Here is an 8,430-nt window from a genome sequence, read left to right on the forward strand (position 1 = left end):
CATAAGCTGCAACCAATCAGTGTGAATGCGATGACGCACAATGAGAGGCTCCGCCCATGCTGCACAGCGTGTACACATTTTATTACATTGTATTACATTTTATAGAAACGTTCAATAAATGTGGAGAAAATACTGAAGAATAACAAAACGTATCTCTTTGTTGTCATATTGGCGGTGACCCAAAAGTCCCCCATTGGGGCTCATTCACACCACAGATGGAGTAAAGGACACTTCCATGTATTATATAACCCCTCCCCCTCCAACCCACCTATCCTCATCTTCTCCAATGTCCCATCAGAGCCTGCATCTGGTGATCCTGCCATGAAGTTCCCTGTTTAGGCACTTCCTGTCACAGAGTGACAACACTTTAGCCCTGTCTCCCAGTTATGCAATGCGTTGTCACCCTAAAAACTTTGATGGAGCGTACATGTGGCTGTTCCAGCACTTCCTGTCATAGAGTGACAACGGCCTGACCCTGTCTCCCAGTACGTGTGAGCGTGTGATCTCCTCCCATGATGCCTCCAGCCCATCCCTGTTCAAGCCTGAGTATTGCAGGAGGAACACCGGGGCAGAAAAGTGTGTGATGGGGCCCATGTACATGTGTGGGGTGTGTGAATCCATATGCATCAACTCTCTGTATGAGGCGGGATCAGAAAGTTTGGATACTTGCTTTGTAAAATGCCAACAGATGGCAGCACAAGGCTGCACGCACAGTCACAGGGAGCACCGACCTTCACAGGTCAAGAGATCAGGAAGACCTTCAATGAGCTCAACCCCCAAAAATGTCCTCTTCCTGAAGATGAAGATCCAGCTCAAAGGTCTCTGTTCTGACAACAAAGAGCCAACGTGAAATTCTGCGTGAAACTGGGGCACATCGGGAGCTGTGCAACTGGTGCTATTCTGACCACATGCTGCACACACAGTCACAGAGAGCACTGACCTTCACAAGTCAGTGTGCCAAAAGACATCGTCCTGTGTACATCGGGAGCTGTGCAACTGGTGCTATTCTGACCGCGTGCTGCACACACAGTCACAGAGAGCACTGACCTTCACAAGTTAGTGTGCCAAAAGACATTGTCCTGTGTACATCGGGAGCTGTGCAACTGGTGCTATTCTGACCGCGTGCGTTACCACGTCTGATATTTTATCATGAACAGCAAGCTAGATCAAAGCGCAAACATGAAATTCTGCATGAAACCGTCAGGTCTGCCACAGAGACGTCTGACATGACTCGGCAAGTCTATGGCATTGCTGCGATGAGTCGATCGAGGTGTTCTGAGTGGCACGTGCGCTTCAAGAGCGGAAGAACATCACTGGAAGATGACGAGAGATCAAGAAGACCTTCAGGGAGCTCAACCCTCGAAAATGTCCTCTTCCCGAAGATGAAGATCCAGCTCAAAGGTCTCTGTTCTGACAACAAAGAGCCAGCGTGAAATTCTGCGTGAAACCGGGCAAATCTGCGTCAGAGACGTCTGACATGATTCGGCAAGTTTATGGCGATGCTGCGACAAGTTGATCGAGGTGTTCTGAGTGGAACGTGCGCTTCAAGAGCGGAAGAACATCACTGGAAGATGACGAGAGATCAGGAAGACCTTCAGGGAGCTCAACCCCCGAAAATGTCCTCTTCCCGAAGATGAAGATCCAGCTGAAAGGTCGCCGTATTGACAACAAAGAGCCAACATGAAATTCTGCATGAAACCGGGCAAATCTGCGTCAGAGACGTCTGACATGATTCGGCAAGTTTACAGTGATGCTGCAACGAGTTGATCGAGGTGTTCTGAGTGGCACACGTGCTTCAAGAGTGGAAGAACATCACTGGAAGATGACGAGAGGAAGACCTTCAACTGGCTCAACGCCTGAAGATGAAGATCCAGCTCAAAGGTCGCCGTATTGACAACAAAAATTCCACATGAAATTCTGCATGAAAACTGGCAGATCTTCTGCAGAGACGTCTGACATGACTTGGCAAGTTTATGGCGATGCTGCAACGAGTCGATCGAGGTGTTCTGAGTGGCACGTGCGCTTCAAGAGTGGAAGAACATCACTGGAAGATGACGAGAGATCAAGAAGACCTTCAACGAGCTCAACCCTCGAAAATGTCCTCTTCCCGAAGATGAAGATCCAGCTCAAAGGTCTCTGTTCTGACAACAAAGAGCCAGCGTGAAATTCTGCGTGAAACCGGGCAAATCTGCGTCAGAGACGTTTGGCATGATTCGGCAAGTTTACGGCGATGCTGCGACAAGTCGATCGAGGTGTTTTGAGTGGCACACATGCTTCAAGAGCGGAAGAACATCACTGGAAGATGATGACAGATCAGGAAGACCTTCAACTGGCTCAACTCCTGAAGATGAAGATCCAGCTCAAAGGTCGCCATATTGACAACAAAGTGCCAACGTGAAGTTCTTTGTGCAACCGGGCAGATCTTCTGCAGAGACGTCTGACATGATTCGGCAAGTTTATGGCGATGCTGCGACAAGTTGATCGAGGTGTTCTGAGTGGCACGTGCGCTTCAAGAGCGGAAGGACATCACTGGAAGATGAGGAGAGATCAGGAAGACCTTCAACGAGCTCAACCCCCGAAAATGTCCTCTTCCCGAAGATGAAGATCCAGCTGAAAGGTCGCCGTATTGACAACAAAGAGCCAACATGAAATTCTGCATGAAACCGGGCAAATCTGCGTCAGAGACGTCTGACATGATTCGGCAAGTTTACAGTGATGCTGCAACGAGTTGATCGAGGTGTTCTGAGTGGCACACGTGCTTCAAGAGTGGAAGAACATCACTGGAAGATGACGAGAGGAAGACCTTCAACTGGCTCAACGCCTGAAGATGAAGATCCAGCTCAAAGGTCGCCGTATTGACAACAAAAATTCCACATGAAATTCTGCATGAAAACTGGCAGATCTTCTGCAGAGACGTCTGACATGACTTGGCAAGTCTATGGCATTGCTGCGATGAGTCGATCGAGGTGTTCTGAGTGGCACGTGCGCTTCAAGAGTGGAAGAACATCACTGGAAGATGACGAGAGATCAAGAAGACCTTCAACGAGCTCAACCCTCGAAAATGTCCTCTTCCCGAAGATGAAGATCCAGCTCAAAGGTCTCTGTTCTGACAACAAAGAGCCAGCGTGAAATTCTGCGTGAAACCGGGCAAATCTGCGTCAGAGACGTTTGGCATGATTCGGCAAGTTTACGGCGATGCTGCGACAAGTCGATCGAGGTGTTCTGAGTGGCACACATGCTTCAAGAGCGGAAGAACATCACTGGAAGATGATGACAGATCAGGAAGACCTTCAACTGGCTCAACTCCTGAAGATGAAGATCCAGCTCAAAGGTCGCCGTATTGACAACAAAGTGCCAACGTGAAGTTCTTTGTGCAACCGGGCAGATCTTCCGCAGAGATGTCTGACATGATTCGGCAAGTTTATGGCGATGCTGCGACAAGTCGATCGAGGTGTTCTGAGTGGCACGTGCGCTTCAAGAGCGGAAGAACATCACTGGAAGATGAGGAGAGATCAGGAAGACCTTCAACGAGCTCAACCCCCGAAAATGTCCTCTTCCCGAAGATGAAGATCCAGCTGAAAGGTCGCCGTATTGACAACAAAGAGCCAACGTGAAATTCTGCGTGAAACTGGGGCACATCGGGAGCTGTGCAACTGGTGCTGTTCTGACCACTATAGAAACACACAACCTGTGAAAAAACGTGGTAAAATCTCTGCAAAATCAGCCATTTTCAGCTCCATTATCGGCATCTTTTTTTCCTGTCCTGCAAAAGGCTGCAGACACCATTTCGGTCGCTACATTTTGGCCGGCGATATATCTGTGCATCCCTAGTTCTAACGCATGTGGTCAGAATAGCACCAGTTGCACAGCTCCCCGATGTCTTTTTGCACACTGACTTATGGAGGTTGGTGCTCCCTGTGACTGTGCGTGCAGCCTTGTGCTGCCCTCTGTTGGCTCGAAACGTTGATACCACTTCACACTCTTTAGTCTGCTCCAGTCATGTGATCCGGCAGCTCCAGCTCCTCCGTGTCATGGAGCGCTCGACTACAGCTTGGAATCTGAGAGCCATGAGGTCACCCATAGGTGTCCATAGCCCAGTCGTTGTCAGAGCTCCCTCCTCTCCCCTGCAGCACCCGCTCACTGAGGAAGAGAACTCACAGGGATCCCTCCTCTCCCCTGCAGCACCCACTCACTGAGGAGAAGAGCTCACAGGGGATCCCTCTTCTCCCCTGCAGCACCCACTCACTGAGGAGGAGAGCTCACAGGGATCCCTCTTCTCCCCTGCAGCACCCACTCACTGAAGAAGAGAACTTACGGGATCCCTCCTCTCCCCTGCCCTGTAGCACCTGCACACTGAGGAGGAGAGCTCACAGGCGATCCCTCTCCTCTTCTGCAGCAGCCGCACACTGAGGAGGAGAGCGCACAGGGGATCCCTCTTCTTCCCTGCAGCACCCGCACAATCAGGAGGAGAGCTGACAGAGGATCCCTCTTCTCCCCTGCAGTACCCGCACACTGAGGAGGAGAGTTCACAGGGGATCCCTCTTCTTCCCTGCAGCACCCGCACACTCAGGAGGAGAGTTCACAGGAGAGCTGGAGCTGCAGGATCATGTGACCGGACTCATAATAGGTCATGCAGGTTAAAATCACTAAACTGCGAATGCACCAAAAATCACATTTCTAACACAATACAGTGCGTTAGATTGCAGGGCTGGAGTGTGAGAGGAAGACGCAGCACAAGGAGCCAATCAGTTCCTGTGTTGACAAGAAGCATGCTGATAGGAGGAGAGGGCAAAGTGACAGAGTTCAGGAATTTGTACGGCCTGCATAGCATGGCATTTGTCTGTCAAACGTTTTATAAATAAAACGTATAGTGACAATTTTGTTTTCTTTTTTGCTGTCTTGCTAAGGTGATCGCTCCTCACTTCCTGTCTTCCACACCACAGGAAGTCACAGGAAATCTCCCCAATGGGTTATGAAATCCTCTCTTAGTTGTCACCAGAACCTTTCTACCCATTGGAGGACTTTCCCTCGCCTCTCCCAACCACATTCACCGCTTCCGGTCCGGGCCAATCCTGACACTCTTCTCCTACATGAGGACCCCCAAACAGTATACAGTTGCAAGAAAAAGTATGTGACCCCCTGGGATTTTGTGGAGTTTTGCATGAATTGGGCATAAAATGTGCTCTGAACGTCATCTAAGTCACAACAATAGAAGAACACAGTCTGCTGAACATAATACTACACAAACATTAGATGTTGCCATGGTTTAATTGCACATAACATGTAAACATTCACAGTGCAGGGAGGAAAAAGTATGTGAGGCCCTAGCTTAATGACTTCTCCCAGAGCTAATTGGAGCCAGGAGTGAGCCAACCTTGACTCCAATCAGTGTGATGATATTGGATGTGTTGCTGACACCTGTTTTGGGTTGACTGGTTTCAAGAAGCACTGTCTGATGTGAACCATGCCTCGCAGAAAAGAGCTCTCAGAAGACCTACCATCAAGATTGTTGACTTGCATGAAGCTGGAAAGGGTTACAAAAGTATCTCCTTGAGCCTTGATGTTCCTGTGTCCACGGTAAGACAGACTGTCTACAAATGGAGAAAGTTTAGCACTGTTGCTACTCTCCCTAGGCGTGGTCGTCCTGTAAAAATGACTGCAAGAGCACAGCGCAGAATGCTGCATGAGGTAAAGAAGAATCCCAGAGTGTCAGCTAAAGACCTACAGAAATCTCTGGCACATGCTAACATTTTTGTTGACACATCTACAATCAGGAAAACATTAAACAAGAATGGAGTACATGGGAGGACACCACGGAGGAAGCCATTGCTGTCCAAAAAGAATATTGCAGCACGTTTGAAGTTTGCAAAAGAGCACCTGGATGTTCCACAGCACTACTGGCAGAATATACTGTGGACAGATGAAACCAAGATTGAGTTGTTTGGGAAGAACACACAACACTATGTGTGGAGAAAAAAGGCCCAGCACACCAACATCAAAACCTCATCCCCACTGTGAAACATGGCGGAGGGAGCATCATGGTTTGGGGCTGCTTTGCTGCCTCAGGGCTGGACGGATTGTTGTCATTGATGGGAAAATGAATTCCAGAGTTTATCAAGACATTTTGCAGGAAAACGTACGACCATCTGTCCGCCAACTGAAGCTCCGCAGAGGATGGGTGATGCAACAGGACAAATGACCCAAAGCATACAAGTCATTCAACAAAACAATGGCTGCAACAGCACAGAATACGCCTTCTGGAGTGGCCCAGTCAGAGTCCTGACCTCAACCCCATTGAAATGCTGTGGCATGACCTTAAGAGAGCGATTCACACCAGACATCCCAAGAATATTGCTACACTGAAACAGTTTTGTGAAGAGGAGTGGTCCAAAATGACTCCAGATCGTTGTGCAGGTCTGATCTGCAACTGCAGGAAACGTTTGGTTGAGGTTATTGCTGCCAAAGGCGGGTCAACCAGTTATTAAGTCCAAAGTTCACATACTTTTGCTGCCCTGCACTGTGAATGACATGTTATGTGCAATTAAACCATGGCAACATCTAATGTTTGCGTAGTATTATGTTCAGCAGACTGTGTTCTTCTATTGTTGTGACTTAGATGACGTTCAGAGCACATTTTATGCCCAATTCATGCAAAACTCCACGTAATCCCAAGGGGTTCACATACTTTTTTCTTGCAACTGTATATATATATATAGGCAGAGGCCCTGGGGAATAAAATGGCGGTTGTTACATATTTTGATGTCACGCGATATTTGCGCAGCGGTTTTTCAAACACAAATCTTTTGGGAAAAGGATACTTCAGTGAATTGTAACCGCAAGTGTATATACAGAATACGTCGCGGTTACTAGCGGTTACGGGTGTCATAGCGGAAGATCTCATACCAGAACCCGGGGATCTTTTTTTTTTTGCAGCCAGCTGACAGCTAATGAAATCGGTCTGAGCGGCTCATAGCCACTGGATCCCTTTCAGTAGGACGTCCCTCCCGCCGCTCGCCAGTGTTTTTTCGGGTCACCATTTCATCCGGCGCGCCCTTAAAAAACGATCCAACGGTTGGTCACAGAGGCAGTGAGAGACTCTATGGTCTCTGATTGCCTCTATGGCCTTGGAGGACCGAAGCGACGTCATGACGTCACTTCTGGGACGGGGCGGATGTAAACCATTTATTTTTTTTTTTTAAAAAAAAAAGCAAAACTTTTTTTTTTTTGTATCTTTTGCTTTTAAAGATAAAAGGAGAAATTTTGGGTCTATTTGACCCCAGATCTCTCCTTAACGCCTTGACGCCGAGCGGCCGCATATTTGCGTACCGTTTGAAAATACATATGTGCTGGAAGCGTGTGCCGTGCGCGCTCCCAGCACATATGTCGGTGTCTCACGGTAAGGTCGGGTCCGACCATGTGACAGCGAATCACGGCGGTCACATGACCCTAAAACCCCGCCCTGCCTGCCAGCGTCTGAAACCCCTGAAAGGAGCGTGAAGAGGTTAAAGAGGACCTGTCATCCTTATCCCTATTACACGAGATGTTTACATTCCTTGTAATAGGAATAATAAAAGTGATAAAAAATGTTTTTATATATATATGACAAAGTAAAAATAAAAAATAAATCTGGAAACAAAAATGTAAAGCTCCCCCATCCCTTCCTGCTCGTGCACATATGTAAGTCACGCATGCATACGTAAACGGTGCTCGCAGCACACATGTGAGGTATCGCCGCGGACGTCAGAGCGAGAGTGATAATTCCAGCTTTAGACCTCCTCTGTCACTTTAATCTGATAACCTGTAAATTTTTTTAAAATGTCGCCTATGGAGATTTTTAGGTATCATAGTTGTCTTTTCACAAGCATGCGCAATTTTAAAGCGTGACACGTTGGGTATCTATTTACTCGCCGTAACATCCTTTTTTATATTTTAGGAATAACATTGAGATGTATAGTGTGTTTTGTTTTTTTTTAATTCATTAAAGTGTATTTTTTTTTAAAAATGTGTTTGAAAAACCGCTGCGCAAATACCATGCGACGTAAAAAATTGCAACGATAGCCATTTCATTCTCTGGGGTCATTGCTAAAAAATATTTAATGTCTGGGGGATATAAGTGAATTCCTAGCAAAAAATACTGATTTAAACTTGTAAAATAAAAAGTACCAGAAAATGCCGGGTCTTGGGTGCAAAAACAGAATGTCATTCCCAATCGTTTGGTAAAATATAAAGGATGATGTTATGCCGAGTAAATAGATGCCAAACACGTCATGATTTAAAGTTGCATACGCTCGTGGAACGGCGCCCAACTACGGTACCTAAAAAAATCTCCATAGGAGACACTTTAACCCTTCCCGTTCGGCCCATGTACATAAACGGCTGGACGGGAGCAGTGCAGGAGCGGGTGGACGTATATAAACGGACTACGCAATC

This window comes from Staurois parvus, unplaced genomic scaffold, assembly GCF_062004578.1.
Source record: "Staurois parvus isolate SC_StPar_1 unplaced genomic scaffold, SC_StPar_1.0 ptg001943l, whole genome shotgun sequence".
Lineage (NCBI taxonomy): Eukaryota > Metazoa > Chordata > Amphibia > Anura > Ranidae > Staurois > Staurois parvus.